Raw genomic sequence first — 21830 nt, forward strand, 5'->3', positions numbered from 1 at the left:
ACTCTGTCTCTCTCTCAAATAAATAAAAAAAAATTTTTAAGAGTAAGTCAGGACATTTGAAAGAGACAACTTGGAAAGAGAATGCAATTTCTCCTAAAAAGTCGTGCAGAATTATTTGACTCTTTGAATCAGTATATGTAAAGCTTGGTTAAAATTTTCAATGTTAAAGAAAGAAAAAAGGAAGATGTATGGACATTTTTGATAGCTATTTGGCAACATCTAGGAGAGCTGAAATTTAAATGCCTTTCTTTTTTTTAAGATTTTATTTATTTATTCATGAGAGACACACACACACACAGAGAAAGAGAAAGAGAAAGAGAAAGAGAGAGAGAGGCAGAGACACAGGCAGAGGGAGAAGCAGACTCCCTGCAAGGAGCCTGATGCGGGACTCAATCCCAGGACCCTAGGATCACTACCGAGCCAAAAGCAGATGCTCAACCACTGAACCACCCAGGTGTCCCTCAAATACCTACTTCTTGCTGAGTTGTGAAGATTGAAGTAGAAACTTTGCCTTTCATAGTGCCTGGAACACATTAAGCCCTCACTACATGATGGGATTGGGACACCAAGGACTGCTTCCTATTCCCCACCCCAGCATCACCTGTCACTTCCTTCTCTACCCTTCAGCTTGCAGCCATCAGATGACTTGCAGCTCCTTGGTTGTGCTGTGGTGGGCACTGTTGGTTGCCTACTGTATTCGTTTCCTCTTGCTGCTATAACAAATGGCCACAAACTTAGCGGCTTAAAACAACACAAATGTCATTCTCCTACAGTTGTGGAGGTCAGAAGTCTGAAATGAGCTTCACTGGTCTAAAGTCAAGGCATTAGCAGTGCAGTTCCTTCTGAAGGCTATGAGGGGAAAATCTGTCTCCCTGAAGTTCTCTAAGTGGCTTCTTAAGAGGTGCCTGTATTCCTTGTATTGTATTCCTGTATTCCCCTTTGTCCCATCTTTAGAGCATGTCACTTCAATATCTGCCTCCTTGCTATGCTACTTCTCCTCTGATTCTGACTCCTCCTGTATCTCTCTTATAAGTACTGTTGTGATTACCTCAGGCCCACTGGGATAATCCAGGATAATCTCCCTAACTTCATCACATCTGCAAAGTCTCTTTCACTATATATAGAAACCAAAATTTACAGTTCTGGAAATGAGGATGTGGACATAATTAGAGGTCATTATTCAGCCTATTGCAGTTTCTTGGCCCTCAAAGATTCACGTGCATCCCACACAGAAGGTACATTCACCTCATCCCAAGGTCCCTAAACCCATTAAATCCACTATCAACCCCAAAATCTCACCTAAGTCTCATCAGCTCTAAAGTTCCAAATTTCATCCTTTAAGCTAACCTTCGTGGTTCCTGGAAATTAGGATGTAGATATATTTATGAGGTCGTTATTCTGCCTACCATACCTATGAACCATTATTCTTCTCTTTCTGTTCTTGTAATCAAATCCCAAATTTGCCTATGTATTGGGAAGCCACGTACTTGAGAGGGACTGGTTCTCTCTCTAGCACCAGGGGTCTAGCCTAGATTAATCCTCTAATAATTCTGTTCTGTGGCAGAGACAGCTCATTGTTCCTAAATATTCATTTCCTTCTTCTTCCTGTAGTAACTGTACAGAATAAAGCCTAAATTACTCAGCCTCCTTTGCACCTGGAGGTGGACATTTGACTTAGTTGAACCAATGAGAAATGAGCAAAATCACATCTGAACTTCTGAGTCATGCCCTTAAGGGAAAGTGGAATGCCTCCAGTACCTCCTGCCTTTCTAGTTGGTTAAACAAAGACATGCTGGGAGAAGTTGGCATAGCCATCTTAGATTACAAGATGAAAGCCACAATTTAAAGATGGAGGAGACATAAGATAGAAAGAACCTGGGTCTCTATTAATTGTGGACATAGAAATCAGCCTAGGACTACCTACTTGGACTTTACCTTGAGAGAAAAATAAACTTCTCTTTTGTTTAAGCCACTGTTATTTTTGGATGTTTGTTACAGCCACTAAGCTTGAGTCCTATGTTGACTAGGCATGATCATATGCCATAATTGTGGCCAACCAGACACGCCAGGTGGTCTTCTGGACTGCTTCTAGAAAATGTTTTCCTCTGTCCAAAGGTGCACAAGGAAGGAACCCTCTCTCCATCTGGCTTTTGGACATTGCTGTGTAAAGCTATGAATCCTGTGGCTGATTCAGTCATCTGCTGACCTTGAAGAGCCAATCCTAGGAATGAAAACTACATTGCCAAGGCTGGCAAAGGGGAAAGAGGGGCAGTCCAGGGGTATTGGATGCTGTCCCTGAGCCTTTGTATAAACCTACTCAAGAATGCCTACTTCCAGACTCCCTGTTACATGAGATAATGATGGTCTAATGTGTAGGCCACCTATAGCCAGTTTTTCTGGTGCTTCCAGCCAAAGAAATTCTATTTGGAGACATTCCTCAGTAGCTCATGGAGCCTCAACCAAATCATCCCAGGCTCCATGCTGGAGGAAGCCTCAAGATTTTGCACTCTTCCTGCCTTGGTGAAAAGATCTAGGATCTCCAGTCTCTATCAGATCCCTCTCTGGCCAGGCCTACCAAGGGCTGTGAAATCTCCACTCCTCCCAACGTCAGGATTTATCTGGTATCTATCAGTCCATTAAGCTGTATGAGAGCTATTAAATTTCCTGAGTCTTTCTTCCCTTATCTGCAGAATAAGTTGCCCCTCTTACAAGATATTTGTGTGAATTAAATTAGATAATGGATTATTTTTAAAGTTTGTCATATGTCACTTTATCCTACTAGAAAGTGAGTTCTTCTGCATAAATGAATGACAATATTGATATAATCCCCAGAACCTATGACAAGGTCTAACACCAAGCAGATACTCAGAAAATATTTACAGATGAACTTTAGATATGACCAGTCAGGCCACAGCAGTTCTCTAGAGGCACAATAATTGGTTCAGAGTTGGCTGAAGCCAAGCCAACTGGGCCAAGCAAAGTGAATCCCAAGACTTTTGCTTAGGCAGCTGGAAATTAGATTCACTTCCCACTCAATTCTTCAACTGTGGAGGGTGTTAGCTACACCAGACTGCTGTAGCTAATTTGCCACACAAAAGGAAAGACTGTCTGAGTGTGGAATCTCATAGAGAAATCAGACAGTTTTGATGTTTTGATGACATAATTTAAGACCCTGAATCAAACCATACCTGAAGACCACTCTTAGGTTTTCCAGTTACATGAAGCAATATCTCCTTTTTTTTTTTTTTAAAGATGGTTTGGGATTCCCAACTGCTATGATGAAAAACAGAATGCCACTTGGTAAATAGGTCAGCCCAAATATACGTATGAAATCACTTCTGCTGAATGATTTAGTACAACTGCTGCTGGCTAGTACTGATTTTGTCCTGCCTGAGTATAGATAGATGGTTGCTTTTGCTGTGGAAATTAAAAGGCAATTAGATGGGGGCCCCAGGGTGGCTCAGTCGGGTAAGCGTCTGAATCTTGACCTCAGCTCAGGTCTTGATCTCAGTCATGATTTTAAGACCCACCTTGGGCTCAATGCCTATTGTGAAGCCTACTTAAAAAGTCGGGGGAGGGGGGGCGGCAATCGGATGGCTTCCTTGCTCCAAAAATGTTCTAGAGATTCTACAAAATAAAGTAACTCACAAGTGACTATATCCAACTCAAGTTCAATATTCATTTTACTCATTTGAGCAACTCCCCCTAGAAAGTTAATTGGGCACAGATATGTCTCCAAATCTTTTATTTAGTGGCCAATTGCTTTCTTTTGCCAACCAGAGGATGCCTTTTTTGGTTTAAGGCAGTGCCAAGACTGCCCAAACAAGGGTGGCCAGAAAGAGTTGGCTGGAATACACTAGCACCAAAGAACAGAGAAACCACTAGTTTGAATAGCACATATCTGAATAGTTTGGTCTCCACCCTTGAGTATAACAGGATTCCTCTGTGGTTCCACATACTCTCCCAGGTTGGGTCTTAAGGTTCTAAGAGGTTTATTGGTGAGCTCTGAAAATCAGCATCTTGTGAGGGAACAAGGGAAGCAGGATGGGACAGAGAAGATAGACTGTGGCACAGTCACTACAAAGACTCAGCCAAACTCGTGGGGAGCTCTGGGGCTGAAATGGCCTTCAATTGTCCCAAGTTGGAGCAAGGGAGCTGAGCCTTTAGACTCCTGCCCTGACCAGTCATCAGACACAGACTCCTCAAGAAGGGGGTCTGGGATTGGTAGAGATAGCTCTCTTTAACTGTGAATGGTTACTAGACAGGGACTCAGCAGAGAGCCATTATCAGCCAGGTCTCCGAGCAGCTGGGGAGTAATTTGGGGATCTGCATGACATATTATAGTATTCACTACACTCCTGACTCTTGTCAGAAACTTGTCAGGAAGTGGGAATATCCCTAGTCCTCTCCATACTTGGCTCCATTTTCTCAGAGATCCCTGACTTTTACTTTGGGAGCACCATGATGCCATCTGGATCATTCTCCAGTCCCTGAAACACCAGTGCCCAAAGAGCTGTGAGCAAATGGCCAAGCCTCAAACCCCCTCAGTCAACCCCTACAGGTGTCCTTGGTCCTTAGGCTGGTCAGATTTCCCCTCCCTTTGTCACCCAGTGGACCCCTCATTCCTTCCTCCTCTATGCTCAGAACTCACTCTTGAACTCACCCTCTACCATGTCTTCTCTGAATGATACACCTGTGGATCCTCTCCTGCACCTGCCCCAGTAGGATTCAGCCCATGAAGTGATGGGTGGGAGTCTCCTTCCAATGGAACTTTTGGGGCTTATCTTCACATGAACACCAAGAAGAGCTATTGGCATATGATGGTGGCTTCTCAGAAGTGCACACCTCCACCCGGCTGCTCTGTGGAATTCATGGCTCCCCTCTCTGGTTGGAAGACAGGGGGCCCTGAAAGCCTCCTGCTGTGCCCAGCAGGGACTCTGTGCCTGGCAGGGAGTGAGTAGCGAGTCCTGTCGCTGGCAGATTCCTGGGAGGTACTGTCAGTTGTGTTTCACTCTCAGACTTCCTCCGGCCTGTGTAGGGGCTTGGCCATGCCAGCCAACACGTGTGGCACAGCGGGCTGGGTTGCAAAATATATCCGGCATGGCAGTTGGTGAAAGAGTTATGCAATCGCCACCAACTTACGGAAACCACCGTGAGACGCTTTCTGGGAGGAGAAGCGCCTGTCTTTGCCACCCTGGCCACAGGCTGGGGTTCCATGCTGGGGGTCTGGAGTGGCCCAGGCTGTGGGGTGTCAAGAACTGTGACAGACCTTCCCTGAAGCCACCTGGAAGCATGTGAGCCACAAGTCCCAGGATTTCTGACATCTTCTCCTCTGAGAACCTCCAATCCACTCTCTCCTTCACACTCTACAGACTCCAAAAAACACTCTCATTTGGTTATCAGCTGCCCCTTAGACTCCCAGATCCTCCACAGGAGGTCCCACCTTACAAAGGTATGGGGCCAATCTTGAGAGGGTGTCTGGAGGGGACATTTTTGGATGGAATGGGGAGGAGAATGAAGACCTCATCCTGTAAGGAGTAAAGTGGGTCATTGTGGAGAAGGAGATCCAGCCAGTGGCTCTAAGCCTCTGCAGGACTGTCCTAAGGGGGGAAGCAAGTGGCCCTCAGGGGCATAGATGACAAAGCTAGGACCCGTGGTGAAGTTACAGGGAGACAGAGCCAAATTCCCTCTCAGAGAGAACTTCCTCCTGTTGAGAGCTCTCCATGGATAGGATGGAAAGAGAGTGGACTCATCACAGAAGGAACTAGACAACCACTTGCCAGATGTCACAAAAGTAAGCTAAGCAGCATCTCTGCCCCAGCTTGGAGGTGCCACTCCCTTGCTCAGGACCATCATTGGCCATTCCTAAGAAGTAAAGTAATGGAAGGAATTTTGCAAATTAAACAGGGAACCAGGTGAGGAGTAGACCACCGCCAAAGCCCCTCCTGCTCCCCTGGGCCCCTACATCTCCCTCTACCAGGGAAAAACAGACTGAAAATGGGTTTTAAAGTAAAACCCACCTGAATCTGAATCTCAGCTCTGTTATTTACTCTCTGACACCACGGAAGTCATTTACCTTCTCCAAGCCTGTAGTTGTTCTTGGAAGATTATGTGAGATAAAGGACACGAGGGCCCCTGGCACACATACAGTTAGTGTTCAAGAAAAGGAAAGTTGGTTTTATTTCAATCTCACCACCTAGCTGCCTTAAATCCTCAAACTGAAACCTTGTTCTTAAGGATCACCACCTCCAAGGATGGCAAAAAAATGACATCAGGTTGGAATGCATCCTTCTAGACATTTTCACATGCCCTGTGTACATATGTGTGTATGCTCACTGAGGAGGGGCTATCTGATATAAGTTTTATGCTTTATATATTATTATGCACCTTGCTTTTTTCACTCAACAATATATCTTGGAGGTATCTTCATGCGAATGAATATAGATCTACTCCATACTCCTTAGCTGCCTTATTTAGGGAATGATTACACCATGGTTTCATAGCTCTTCCTCTGTGAATGGACACTGAAGTTACTTCTATTTTTTCACCCTTACAAACAATAAACATCTTCACTGGTGCCTTCTAGGGTATATAAACAAAGGTTTCATTTCCAAAGAAGTGGAACCCCAGTGTCAGACAGTATGTGAATTTATAATTTTAATATATATATATAGACTGGTAAAAACTCATTAATCCATGACCATTATTTTCAATTGAGTTACTTTAACCCCAGAGGCATTGTGATTTTTCTTAAATGTTTAAATTGCAGTTAAAAGTTGCAAACAGGTGGTACCTGGGTGGCTCAGTGGTTGAACATCTGCCTTTGGCTCAGGGCATGATCCTAGGGTCTTGGGATCAAGTCCTGCATTAAGCTCCCTGTGGGGAGTCTGCTTCTCCCTCTGCCTATGTCTCTGCCTCTCTCTGTCTCTCATGAATAAACAAACAAAATCTTAAAAAAAAATAGTCTTAAAAAAATGTTGCACACAAAAGGAATGCATGTTTCTTGTAAAAAGAATAGATATCCAGATGGGTTTTTTTTTTTTTTTAAGTGCAAGTCCTTTTCCTTTCCTAACTTATCTCTCCTCCCAGTTGTGAACAGTTGGCATATATATTGCCAGACCATTTTCATTTACAACCACACAAATAGTACATAAATACAGATTTTTTTCTTTTTATATGAATGAGATATAGATGGATATAAAACTTGGTTTTCCACTTTACTAACATAACCTGGACATCTTTCCATGTCAGCATATGCATATCTGGATCTTACTTCTAATGGTTGCATAGAATTTTATTTTAAGAGGCATCATAATAAATTTACTCAGTCCCCAACTGATGGACATTTTGGCTGTTGTCAGGCATTTGCTAGCATAAATGAAGCTGCATTAAACATCCTGGTACACACATCTTTGTGTTCTCTGAAAATACATCGAACTAAAAATAAGCAAAATTAATCTTAGAAGCATAGGAAGACAGGTGTTGGAGGACAGGATATTGGTGACCCTTGGGAAAGGTGAGTGGCTAGGAAGGGACACAACAAGAGTTTCCAGGGTGCTGGGAATGTTCTATTCCTTGATCTGGGTGCTACTTGCACACATGGGACTGTTGAGTTTATGAAAATTCATCAAGATGTACACTTATCGGGTTCCTTGGTGGTGCAGCTGGTTAGGAGTCCTACTCTTGGTTTTATCTCAGGGTGGTGTGATGGAGCCCCGCCTCTAGCCCTATACTCAGCATGGAACCCACTTAAGACTCTGTCCCTGACTACTGCCCTCTCTCTTTTCAAAATTAAAAAAAAAAAAAAGGATGTACACTTACAAGTCATCCACTTTTCTGTATATATGTTATATTACAACTTCAATATTTACTTTAAAAATAAGTGAGAAAATGAGTGTCTGGATGGTTCAGTCCGTTAAGCGTCTGCCCTCCACTGGGGTCATGATCTCAGGGTACTTGGATGGAGCCCCACATCAGGGTCCCCACTCAGTGGGGAGCCTGCATCTCACTCTCCATTTGCTCCCTCCCTCACTGGTTGTGCTCTCTCTCTCGTTCTCTCTCTCAATTAAATAACATCTTTTTAAAAAATAAGTGAAAAAATAATATATTTATGTTTTGTTTTGGAAGGATTAGATAGGACTGAAGCTCTGTCACAAGTTAAATCCTAATTTGTGCAAAACTTGCAAACAACACAGTGAAATAATTTGCTTACAGATGTTGGACAAGTTATTAGGGGATGCATAGGATGAGTGTCAGATGTTGTATGTGAAAAATCATAGATAATATAAAGTTCTGGATACATTATTCTTCTGGAGAACAGCTAGGAACATTCCAATCCCAGATCATCTTAATCTAACCATCTAATCTAACCCTCTGAAGGATGGTCTGTTTCTGGTTCATCCTTATTTTTAACAGCAGTTCAATTGAGATATAATTCACATATCACACAGTTCACCCATTCAAAGTGTAAAATTCCATGTTTTTTAGAATATTCACAGATACATGCAATTATCAATAGTCAATTTTAGGACATTTTCACAGGCCCTAAAGAAACCCCATACACTTTATCACCTCTCTTATTACTCCTACTTCCCTCAGCGCTAAACAACCACTAATCTACTGTCTCCACAGATTTGCCTATTTGGATATTTGATATAAATGGAACTGTATTATGTATGGTCTTTATGAATGCTTTCTTTCACTTAGCACAAATGTTTTCGAGGTGCATTTGTGTTGTAACATGTATCAGTACTTCTTTATTTTTTGTGGTTGAATACTATTCCACTGTATGGATTGACCACGTTTTACTTATTCATTCATCAGTTAATGAATACTTGAATTATTTCTACCCTTTGGCTATTATAGTGCTTCTATAAACATTTGTATTCAAGTTTTTGTGTGAATAATATTTTCATTTCTCTTGGGTAGATACCTAAGAGAAGAATTTCTGAGTCATATGGTATTTAACCATTCGAAGAACTGTTAGACTTTTTCAAAGTGGCTGCTTCATTTTATATGCACACCACCAGTATATGAGGGTTTCCACTTCACATGCTATTGCCCGACTTGTTTTTTTTTCTAGATTGATTGATTGATTTATTTATTATAGACATAGAGAGAGAGAGAGGCAGAGACACAGGAGGAGGGAGAAGCAGGCTCCATGCCAGGAACCCGACGTGGGACTCGATCCGGGACTCGATCTGGGACTCGACCCGGGCCTCGATCCGGGCCTCCAGGATCGCACCCTGGGCCAAAGGCAGGCGCCAAACCGCTGAGCTACCCAGAGATCCCCCACCGACTTGTTTTTATTAGAGCCATCCTAATGGGTGTGAGGTGGTATCCTGTCATTTTAATTTGCATTTCCCTGGTGACTAATGACCGTTGAGCATCTTTCCACATGTTTATTGGACATTAGTATATCTTCTTTAGGAAAATGCCCACTTAAATCTTTTAACGGTTCTTTTTAATGGGTTGTCTTTTTATTACCATGTTTAAGATTTCGTTATGTATTCTAGATACAAATTCCTTATCACATACATGATTTGTAAATATTTTCTCCCATTCTGTGGGTGGTTTTTTCATTTTCCTGATAGTGTCCTTCAAAGCATAAAAATTTTTAATTTTGATGAGTTCAATATAAATTGTTTTTGTTTCCACCATTGCTCCTGTTTTTGGTGTGCTATCTTAGAATCTATTGCCAAATATGGAGCCATTAAGATTTATTCAGGCATTTCTTCTAATAGTTTTGTTGTTTTAGATCTTATATTTGGGTTCTTGATTGATTTTGTTTTGGTTTTTATGTGTGTTGTGATATAAGGGTCCAAATTCATCCAGTTGTTTAGTACCATTTGTTGAAAAGACCATTCCTTTTCCATCTTGGTAACACTGTCCAAAATCAATTAACCATAGACACATGAGTTCAATTCTAGACTCTCGATTCTATTCCACTGCTCCACATGTGCCTGTCCTCATGACACTACTACACTGTCTTGATTACTATTGCTTTGTAGTAAGTTTTCAAATAGGAAAATCTGAGTCCTCCTACTTTGTTCTTACCTTTCAGGATTGTTTTGGCTAATCTTGGTGTCTTGCAATTCCATTTGAATTTTAGGATCAGTTTTTAAATTTATACTAGGAAGTCATCTGTGATTCTGATGCAGATTGAATTGAATCTGTAGGTCAATTTAGAGAGTACGATCATCTAAGTAATATTAAGTCTTCCAATCCATGAATATGAAATGTCTTTCCATTTATTTGGAATTTACTTATTTTCTTTCAACAAAGTTTTGTAGTTTTCAAGATATAAATTTTATACTTCTTTTGTTAAATTTAATATAAGTATTTTATTCTTTTTGGTACTATTGTCAATTGAATTGTTTTCTTAATTACATTTTCATATTGTTCTTTGCAAGTGTATAGAAATACAATTGATGTTGTATATATATTTTTTTTTTATAAATTTTTATTTATTTATGATAGTCACACACAGATAGAGAGAGAGAGGCAGAGACACAGGCAGAGGGAGAAGCAGGCTCCATGCACCGGGAGCCCGATGTGGGATTCGATCCCGGGTCTCCAGGATCGCGCCCTGGGCCAAAGGCAGGCGCCAAACCGCTGCGCCACCCAGGGATCCCTTGATGTTGTATATTAATCTCATATCCTGCAACCATGCTGAATTTATTATCTCTAATAGTCTTTTAGTGGTTTCCTTAGGATTTTCTATATAAAATATCATATCTGTGAATATATTTTTAAAAGATTTTGTTTATTATTTAGAGAGCAAGAAAGGCAGAGACATGTGCAGAGGGAGAAGAGGCTTCATGTAGGAAGCCTGATGTGGGACTCAATCCTGGGTCTCCAGGATCATGCCCCGGGCTGAAGGCAGGCGCTAAACCCACTGAGCCACTCAGGGATCCCTCATATCTGTGAATAGAAATAATTTTACTTCTTCCTTTCCAATATGAATGTATCTTCTTTCTTTTTTTCTTAAGATTTTATTTATTTATTCATGAGAGACAGAGACAGAGAGAGAGAGAGAAGCAGAGACACAAGCAGAGGGAGAAGGAGGCTCCATGCAAGGATCCCGATGTGGGACTTGATCCCGGGACTCCAGGAGCCCAAAAGTAGGTGCTCAACTGCTGAGCCACCCAGGCGTCCCTATTTTATTTCTTTTAATTATCTAATTGCTCTGGCTAGAACCTCTAAAACAATGTTGAATAGAAGTGGCAACAGTGGGCATTCTTGTCTTGTTCTTATTCCTAGAGGGAAAGTATCCAGTCTTTCATTATTATGTATTATGTTAGTGATGGGGTTTTTGTAGATGCTCTTTATCAGGTTGAGGAAGTTCCTTTCTATTACAAGATTTTAGTGTTTTTATCATAAAAGAGTGTTCCATTTTATCAAGTTATTTCTGTGTATCTATTGAGATTATTGTATTTTATCCCTCATTCTATTGACAAGTTGTATTATGTTAGATTTTTGGGTGTTAACTCAAATTTGCAATGTCACATAAATCCCACATGATCATGGTACATAATTCTTTTATATATGTTGCTGGATTCTGTTTGCTAGCATTTAGCTTAGGAGCTTTGCATTGATATTCATAAGAAATATTGGTCTGTAGTTTTCTTTCCATGTGATGTTTTTCATTTTGATACTATGCTGGTCTCATAGAGTGAGTTGGAGAGTATTTCCTCTTCCTCTATTTTTTGGGAGAATTTGTGAGGAGTAGGTATTATTATTACTATTTTTTAAAGATTTTATTTGTTTATTCATGAGAGACACACACAGAGAGAGAGAGAGAGGCAAAGACACAGGCAGAGGGAGAAGCAGGCTCCATGCAGGGAGCCCAACGTGGGTCTTGATCCTGGGTCTCCAGGATCAGGCCCTGGGCTGAAGGTGCTGCTAAACTGCTGAGCCACCTGGGCTGCCCAAGAATAGGTATTAATTTTATAAATGTTTGCTAGAATTCACCAGTGAAACCGTCTCGCCCTGGCTGCTTTCCTTGTGGGTAGTTGTTTTAATTACTAATTCAATCTCTTCACTTTTTAGAGATCTATTCAGATTGTCTATTCCTTCTTGAGCCACTTTTGGTGCTTTTTGTCTTTCTAGGAATTTGTTCATTTCATCTAAGTTGTCTAATTTGTTAACATGAAATTGTTCATAGTATGCCTTTATAATTCTTTTTATTTTTGTAAGGTCAGTAGTAATGTCTCTTTCATTTCAGAAGTCATTTGAGTCTTCTCTCATTTTTTTCTTGGTTAATCTAGCTAAAAGTTTGCCAATTTTCTTGATCTTCTTTTTTTTAATGATAAATTTATTTTTTATTGGTGTTCAATTTGCCAACATACAGAATAACACCCAGTGCTCATCCCGTCAAGTGCCCCCCTCAGTGCCCGTCACCCATTCACCCCCACCCCCCGCCCTCCTCCCCTTCCACCACCCCTAGTTCATTTCCCAGAGTTAGGAGTCTTCATGTTCTGTCTCCCTTTCTGATATTTCCTACCCATTTCTTCTCCCTTCCTTTCTATTCCCTTTCACTATTATTTATATTCCCCAAATGAATGAGACCATATAATGTTTGTCCTTCTCCGATTACTTATTTCACTCAGCATAATACCTTCCAGTTCCATCCATGTTGAAGCAAATGGTTCGTATTTGTCATTTCTAATGGCTGAGTAATATTCCGTTGTATACATAAACCACATCTTTATCCATTCATCTTTTGATGGACACCGAGGCTCCTTCCACAGTTTGGCTATTGTGGACATTGCTGCTATAAACATCGGGATGCAGGTGTCCCAGAGTTTCATTGCATCTGCATCTTTGGGGTAAATCCCCAGCAGTGCACAAAGAATCAGCTTTTGGTTTTGCTGCTTGTCTCTATTGTTTTCCTATTTTATATTTTCTTAATTTCTACTTTAATCTTCACTATGTCATTCCTTTTTCTTCCTTTAGGTTTTATTTGCCCTTATTTTCCCAGATCTTAAGGTGGAAAGTTCGGTTATTGATTTGAGATCTTCCTTCTTTATTGCATATGTATATTTCCCTCTAAGACTACTTTGGCTGTTTTGATATGCTGTGTCTTTGTTTTCATTCACTGAAAAGCATTTTCTGATTTATCTTTGATTTCTTCTTTGTCCCATTGGTGATTTAGGAAAATGTTGTTTAAATTCCACATATTTGTGAGCTTCTTAAATTATTTTCTGTTATTGATCCCTAACTTCATTCCATTTTGGCCAGAGAGCTTACCTTGTGTTATTTTTATCCTTTAAAATTTACTGAAGTTTGTTTTATGGTCTAGCATATGGGCTGTCCTGAAGAACATTCATGTGCACTTGAGAAGAATGTGTATTTTGTTGGAGTATTCTATAGATGTGTCTTAGGTTTAATTGGTTTATAGTGTTGTCTTCTGGATTTTTTATCTCCTGCCTGGTTGTTTTATCCACTACTGTTAGTGGGGTATTGAAATCTCTAACCATGACTGTTGAATTGTTTACAACTCCAGTTATGTCAGTGTTTGTTTCATGTGTTTTGATGCTCTGTTTGTGAGTACATACATGTTTATAATTATTATATCTTCCTGATGGATTGACCCTTTTATCATTATAAAATGTCCTTCTTTATCTTTAGAAACTTCTTTTGTTCTGAGTCCATTTTGTCTGATATTTGTATAGCCAGTGAAGATTTCTTGTGGTTGCTGTCTGTATGATACCTCTTTTTCTATCCTTGTTCTTTCAATCTGTCTGTATTTTTTAATCTAAAGTGTGTCTCCTGTAAACAGCATAGAGTTGAAACTTATTTTTTTATTCGATCTGATAATCTCTGCTTTTACTGGATTGTTTAATTCATTCATATTTAATGTTATTATTAATATAGTTAGATTCACATCTATCATTTTACTTTTTGCTTCTAGGTGTCTCCAGTCTTTTTGTTCCTGTATTCTTCCTGCTTTTGTTTGCATTAACAATGTTTCCTAAGGTAACATCTAAATTTCTTTGTGACATTTTTAATATATCTTCTTGAGGTATTTCCTTAGTGGTTGCTCTAGGACTTACCATCAGCTTTTGATTTATACTAACCTAACTCTAGTGAGATATAGAAATATTACTTCTATATAATCCTATTCCATTTTCATCGTTTTTTTGTCATTATGTTACATATTATTTCTGTAAATGTTCTAAACTCAACCTTACATTACTATAATTATTACTTTATATAATTTCATGTCTCTTAAAGAAACTGAGAAGAAAGATCAAATATATATTTATAGGTTTAGCTAAATTGCTCTTCTTATTTATCATTTCTGGCTCCCTTCATTTGTTCATGTGAATTAAGTTACTATCTGGAGTCATTTCCTTATCCCCAATACAGCTCTGTTCCACCCATCTCCTTTGTGCTATACATTACATTTTAAGGTGGTATAGGCCCAACAACACATTATTATATACATACTGTTTTATACAATTGCTCTTTAAATCACATAAGAGAAGAAAAAGAAAAAATATGTATTTATACTCTTTCTTATAATTACATGATTATCTTTGTCAGTGATCTTGGTTTTTGTGTGTGGATTCAAAATAGTGTCCAGGGAAATTTAATTTCAGCCTCAAGAACCCCCTTAGGTATTTCTTGTAAGGCAGGTTGACTGGCAAAAAAATCTGTTTTCATTTATCTGACAATGTCTTTTTTGTTTTTATTTATTTATTTATCTATTTATGTATGTATGTATGTATGTATTTATCTATTTATTTATTTATTTATTTAATGAGGGAGAGAGAGAGAGAGACAGGCAGATGGAGAAGCAGGCTCCATGTAGGGAGCCCCATGTGGGACTCGATCCTGGGTCTCCAGGATCAGGCCCTGGGCTGAAGGTGGTGCTAAACCACTTAGCCACCCAGGCTGCCCTTTGATAATGTCTTTACCTCATTTTTGCTTTCAAAATATAACTTTGCTGGATATAGGATTCTTGGAAAAAACTGTTCTCTGATCAGTTTGAATGTGTTATCCCACTGCCTTCTGACCTCCATTGTCTGATGAGAAATCAGCTGTTAATCTTACTAGGATTCCTTTGTAAGTGATGTCATTTTTCTCTTGCTACTTTCTCCTTGTCCTTGACTTATTTTAAGTTTATTTTTCAAGTAATCTCTATGTCCAACGTGGGGCTCAAACTTGTGACTCTGAGAGCAAGAGTTGCACACTCTTCTGACTGAGCCAGGCAGGCACCCCATCCTTGTCTTTGACTTTTGACATTTTTATGGTTTAATGTGTCTGTTTGTAGATCTCTTTTCATTTTCCTACTTGGAATTTGTTAAGCTTCCCAGACATGTAAATTAATATATTTTCAATAATATGGGAAGTTCTCAATCATTACTTCTTCAAATATTTTTTCTGCTCTTTTTTCTCTCCTCTGCCCTCTGGTACTACCATTATTTTTAAGATTTTATTTATTTATTGATGAGAGACACAGAGAGAGAGAGGCAGAGACACAGGCAGAGGGAGAAGCAGGCTCCTTACATGGAGCGCAATGCAGGACTCAATCCCAGGACCCTGGGATCATGTCCTGAGCCTAAGGCAGATGCTCAACCACTGAGCCACCAAGGCATCCCTGGTACTCCCATTAAATGCATGTTGGTGTGCTTACATGGATTCTCTCCATGTAAGGCTCTGTTTATTTTTCTTCATTCTTTTTTCTTCCCATTAGATCACATTATATCTATCAATCTTTTTTTTTTAATTTTTTTTATTTATTTATGATAGTCACAGAGAGAGAGAGAGAGAGAGAGAAGCAGAGACACAGGCAGAGGGAGAAGCAGGCAGAGGGAGAAGCAGACTCCATGCAGGGAGCCCGACGTGGGATTCGATCCCGGGTCTCCAGGATCGCGCCCTGGGCCAAAGGCAGGCGCCAAACCGCTGCACCACCCAGGGATCCCCTATATCTATCAATCTATCCTCATGTTCACTAATTCTTTCTTCTGCAAGTTCAAATCTACTATTGAATTCTTCTAGATTAATTTTTTCATCTTTCATCCTTTTCTCTGGAATTTTACTCTTTTACTCCAGAATTTTCATTTATTTTTTAAAAATTTTTTCTCTTTATTGATAGCCTCTACTTAATGCAATTTTATCATTATATTTTTCTTTATTTCTTTAATCATGGTTTTCTTTTATCTCATGAACATATTTATAATGGCCACTTTGAAATCTTTGTTAAATCCAAGTCTGATGACTTTCACAGGTAGTTTCTGTTGCCTTCCTTTTTCCTGGTATATGGGGCATACTTTCTTGTTTCTTTGCATGACTCATAATTTTTTGTTGGAAACTTGACATTTTAGATGATATATTACAGCAATTCTGGATACTGGTTTCTCTGGCACTGGTCTCCTATACCAGATTTGATATTGTTATTTATTTGTTTGTTTGTTTGTTTGTTTGTTTTAGTGTTAGGCTGGGTATATTAGTGAAGTCCTCTCTCACTACCATCCTGCAGTGTGAAGCCTCTGATGTTGCTCCTCAGAGGTTGCAGCCTTGAGTATGCCTACAGTCACCCTGGGATAAAAATGATTTGGGCAGATCTCATCTTGATTGTTTCTTTCCCTATCCAGCTGTTAAGCTTCACTAATTGGGGTTGATTGTTTTACTGTTTTCATCAATGCCTTGGGGCATAATTGCTCCACATATTGATCCAATCAAAAGCAGTCTTCTTTGAAGGAAACAATGTGTAGTAAAGAATTTAACTACTTGCCCCAAAATAGGTCTGGCCTCTGGCCTCAGCCTCTGGGAGATTCAATAATTGCCTTGAGAAGGAAATGGAGCCAAATACCAGATAGACTTCCCTGGGTGTCCCTTCTCACCCATATTTTAATTCCACAATTAAAATCACCACAATTTAATTCCCTCATTGCTATGGTAACTCTTCAGAGATATGGTTTTTAGATATTTAGTTCATATTTTCTAGTTATTCTCAGAGGAAGGGTTGGTCTGGAACAATATAATCAACCATTGATAGAAATTCAAACTGCAGTGGTTAACAGTGAAGATGGAGAGGAAGATGTGAGTGGAAGAATCATGTAGGAGGTAGGATCAATAAAATCCATTGATTGGTTGATTGGATGTGAGAAGAGGGAAGAGATCAGGACAATATAAAGGTTTCTAGATCTAGCAATTTCACGTTTCGTGGGCTCCTTCACAGAGACAGGGATCCAAGAAGAGGAACCATATGATGAAAAGTGAAGATAATGAATTCAACATTGGATATTCTGAATTTAAAATGCCTGTGTAAAAAAAAAAATAAAATAAAATGCCTGTGTGACATTCTAATGTCCAGGAGGCAATGCCATACTGAGGTCTAAAGTGCAAGAGAGAAGCTCGGTGGGGAAAGAGAGGTTTGAAAGTTATCAACAAAGAAGTGAGAACTGAAACCATGAGAGTGGATAAGAAGTCAAAAGAGAAGAGGAACAAGAGAAGATCCTTGGAAGACACTTTTCTATTTCTTGTACAGGAGAGCACAAGGGATAGAAAAAAATCAAAGGAAAAGGAAGGAATCCACATGTCAGAAGGCCCAAGCAAATGATAGAGGTTCTTCCCAGAGAAGTCTCAGTGATGGTGGAGGCAGAAGCCAGATTTCTAAGGTTCAGGGAGTCAGCAGGTAGTAAAGAAGTGGAAGACAGAAGTGCAGACAACTCTTTCCAGACGTTCCTAAAAGGTATTTGTTGCAGATCTCTATTCTGCTGGTCTACCTACTTTAGGAAGTCTATCTGCAGCATTCCTACAGTCTACACTGGCTATTTTGGCTCTCCCACTTCCCATTGCCTTATTAGCCCTTGAGAGAATTACCATGGTGATTAATTCAACAATTTGTTCTTCTTCCCTCAATGTACCTATTCATACAACATCATCTAACACTGTTAATCATCCATCTCTACCTCTGGTCCAAGATAACATTTGTGGTGGTTTTAAAAAATATGAGTGCACATTCTCTGACCCTTTCCCCCCTTAAACCCTTTCCCTATGAAAATGGGAAGGCTTTTGGAACACCTGGACGGCTCAGTGGTTAAGCTTCTGCCTTTGGCTCAGGGCATGATTCTAGAGTTCCAGGATCAGGTCCCATGTTGGGCTCCCTGAATGCAGCCTGCTTTTTCCTCTACCTATATCTCTGCCTCTCTCTTTCTGTGTCTCTCAAGAATAAATAAATAAAATCTTTAAAAAAAAGGAAATGGAAGGGCTTCTGACCAGTTCTATTAATAGCATATGGTACAAATGATACTATAGAGCCTTCAGTGCTAGTTCATACAAGGTAATGCAGCTTTCCACCTTATTGCTGAAACCCTTGGTCCCAGGGCTCTGAGCCACCATGTAAGAAGTCCAACCATCCTAAGAAGTTCAACTATCCCTCTGCCACACTGGAGAGGCCACATGTAGATGATCTAGCAGACAATCATACCTGAGCCCATACTTCAGTCCTTCTAGCCCAGGTGCAAGATGCATGAATGAAAAGACCCTCTGTGGGATCCCTGGGTGGCGCAGCGGTTTGGCGCCTGCCTTTGGCCCAGGGCGCGATCCTGGAGACCCGGGATCGAATCCCACATCGGGCTCCCGGTGCATGGAGCCTGCTTCTCCCTCTGCCTGTGTCTCTGCCTCTCTCTCTCTCTCTCTCTGTGACTATCATAAATAAAAAAAAAAAAAAAAAAAAAAAAAAAAGAAAAGACCCTCTGGGAAATGGATCCTCCAATCCCAACTGTTCTAGCCCTGAAGTTGTCCAAGTTACCCCCAGCCATTCAAGTCATCCCAATTGAGGGTCTAGATAGTTGGAAGCATAAAGGACCCACTGTGCTTGTCCAAATGTCTAAATGGATGTCCCGTAGCATCCATTAGCATAATAGAAGAGTTGTTTCACATTACTATATTTTAGGATAGGTTGTTACCCAGCCATAGATAACTGGAATATCATTTTTTCTTATTTCTGTTCTTCTATTCAGACCATTATTTTTCTCCTAATCCTACACATATACACAGATTGTGTTCCCACCAGCCAGAGTGGAAAGTTCTCCCAACTCAGTAATGGAGCCTAATTAGCCTTAAAGTCTGTCCTGAGCTTAACAAAGCTTAAAAGCATGCCTCAAAAGAACTAAATTCTATCCCAGAACAAGGCCCAAAAATATTTAAAGAAATTCAAAACAAATAAAATCAAGCAATCAAGAACAGAATATTTACAATGCCTGTCATCCAAACAAAAATTAGCAGGCACACAAAGAAGTAAAAAATAAATAAATAAAGGAGAAAAAGTAATCAAAAACAGACCCAGAAATAAAACAGGTGACAAAATGGTTAGACAATGGTATTAATAGGATGTTTATAATAGTTAACTACTATAAACATACTCAATATATTCAAGAAGGGAGAGGAGAACATGAACATGATGAAGATAGAAATTGATATAAAAAGGGCCAAAGTCAGGACTCCTGGGTGGCACAGTCAGTTAAGCATCTCACTTTTAATTTCTGAGTTTTTAAAAATTTATTTGAGAGAGAAAGAGAGCATATATGCACATGAGCAGGGAGGAGAAGCAGAAGGAGAGGGAGAGGTAGACTCCCCACTAGCAAGGGAGCCAGATGCAGGGCTCCATCCCAGGACCCTGAGATCATGACCTGAGCTAAAGGCAGACACTTAACCAACTGAGCTACCTAGGTGCTCCTGACTCTTGATTTCAGCTTAGGTCATGATCTCACAGTTGTGAGATCAAGCCCCGCATCGAGCTTTGCACCCAGCTCCGACTCTGCTTAAGATTCTCTCCCTCTCTCTCTCTCTCTCTCTCCCTCCCTCTGCTCCTTCCCCTGCTCATGTTCTCTCTCTCAAATAAACAAATAAATAAAATCTTTTAAAAAAAAGACTAAAACCAAACTTCCACAAATGAACAATACCCTAAATAGGATTAATAGCACATTAGACACTGCAAAAGAAAAAGAAAGCAGGAAAAGAAGATAAGTGAATGAAGAACAGATGAGACAGAAATCAACTAAAACATGTTAGGTTAAATTCAGCCATGTCAATAATCACATTAAGTGTAAATGTTTAACATTCTAATTAGAAGGCAGATTGTCAGATTGGATAAAAACACAAGACCTAAGGCCTTTACAAGAAACTCACTTTAAATATAAAGGCTACTGGGGTGCCTGTTGGCTCAGTGGTTGAGCATCTGCCTTTGGCTCAGGTCATGATCTGGAGGTCTCAGGATTGAGTCTCACATCAGGCTCAATAAGAAGCCTGCTTCTCCCTCTATGTTTCTCTCTGTGTCTCTCATGGATAAATAAACAAAATCTTTAAAATATATATATATAAAGGTGGCGCAGCGGTTTAGCACCTGCCTTTGGCCCAGGGCGCGATCCTGGAGACCCGGGATCGAATCCCATGTCGGCTCCCGGTGCATGGAGCCTGCTTCTCCCTCTGCCTGTGTCTCTACCTCTCTCTCTCTCTCTCTCTGTGTGTGTGACTATCATAAATAAATAAAAATAAAATAAATAAATAAATAAATAAATAAATAAAAAGCTGGGTGGGTGGTAATATTAATATCACATAAAGTAGATTTCAGAACAAGGACTATCACAAGAAATTTAAAAGAGCCCGTCATAATGACAAAGGGGTTAATTGATACCTAAAAATCCTAAATGTCAATACATAGCTTCAAAATACATAAAGCAAAAACTGAGGAGCTAAAAGGAGAAATAGACAAATCCATGGTTACGGTTGGAGATTTCAACACACTTCTCTCAATAACTGATAGAACAAAGTAGACAGAAAATCAGTAAGGATATGGAGCAGGGGTCAGCAAACAGATCAGTCTTGTTTTTGTAAATAAAGTTTTCTTGGAATATAGCCATGCACATTTATTTACATACGGTTGATGACTGCTTTGCTATGATGGCAAAGTCGAGTAGTTGCAACAGGGATGGTACAGCCTGCAAGGCCAAAAACATTACACCTCCTTATATAAAAGACTTGAATGACATTACCAAATTGACCTAATTAACATTTTTAGAACATTATACACAAGGATATCTATTTTTTTAGGATTTTATTTATTTATTCATCACACACACACACACACACACACACACACTGAGGCAGAGACACAGGCAGAGGGAGAAGCAGGCTCCATGCAGGGAGCCCGATGTGGGACTCGATCTTGGGACTCCAGGATCACACTCCAGGCCAAAGGCAGGCACTAAACCCCTAAGCCACCCAGGGATCCCCATACAAAGGATATCTAAATACACAGTTTTTCCTAGTACACATGGAACACTCACCGAAACAAACGGTTTTCTGCATGATACAAGTCTTAATATATTTACAAGGATTCAAATATTCCCTCTGCCCACAAAAGAATTAAATTAGAAGTCAGTAATTAACTAAACAACACACTTGCAAATAACCCAGGAGTCAAAGAAGAAACTACAAAGGAAAGTAGAAAATATTTGAATAACAGAAATGAAAATATGACATATCAGAATTTGAGGCATGCAGATCAAATAGGACTACTAAGCTGCCCATGTATTTTAGTTCAGGGACACCATGATCACTTCGCTACCACTGAAGATTTCCGTGGGCCAAGCATCCTGCTTATTGCTCTTGCCCAGCTTCCCGCCTTATCTCTGGTGGTTAGGTGGCACCACCCATACTCTCCTGCTTCCTTGAATCAGTCAACTTCCCCAAAACTTAGTGGCTTAAACACCAACCTGTCACTTTGCTCACAATTCTGTGATCAGCTGAGTAGTTCTTGTGGTCTGAGTGGGCTCGCTGAGCCTTTCATGTGCCTGTAGTCAGCTGGTAGCCGA

General features: G+C 40.0%; 1 long non-coding RNA gene across 1 annotated transcript in view; it reads right to left on the reverse strand.

Moving 5' to 3' along the window:
* Positions 1-21830, reverse strand: part of LOC144289458 (uncharacterized) — a 41903-nt gene extending 20073 nt beyond the window's left edge. Inside the window, exons 1-2 of the long non-coding RNA XR_013357344.1 lie at positions 21732-21830; positions 20895-20954 (exon numbers count right to left, since the gene is read on the reverse strand). This is a non-coding gene — a long non-coding RNA (uncharacterized LOC144289458). The remainder of the gene's footprint in view (positions 1-20894; positions 20955-21731) is intronic.

Source organism: Canis aureus, chromosome 19, assembly GCF_053574225.1.
Source record: "Canis aureus isolate CA01 chromosome 19, VMU_Caureus_v.1.0, whole genome shotgun sequence".
Lineage (NCBI taxonomy): Eukaryota > Metazoa > Chordata > Mammalia > Carnivora > Canidae > Canis > Canis aureus.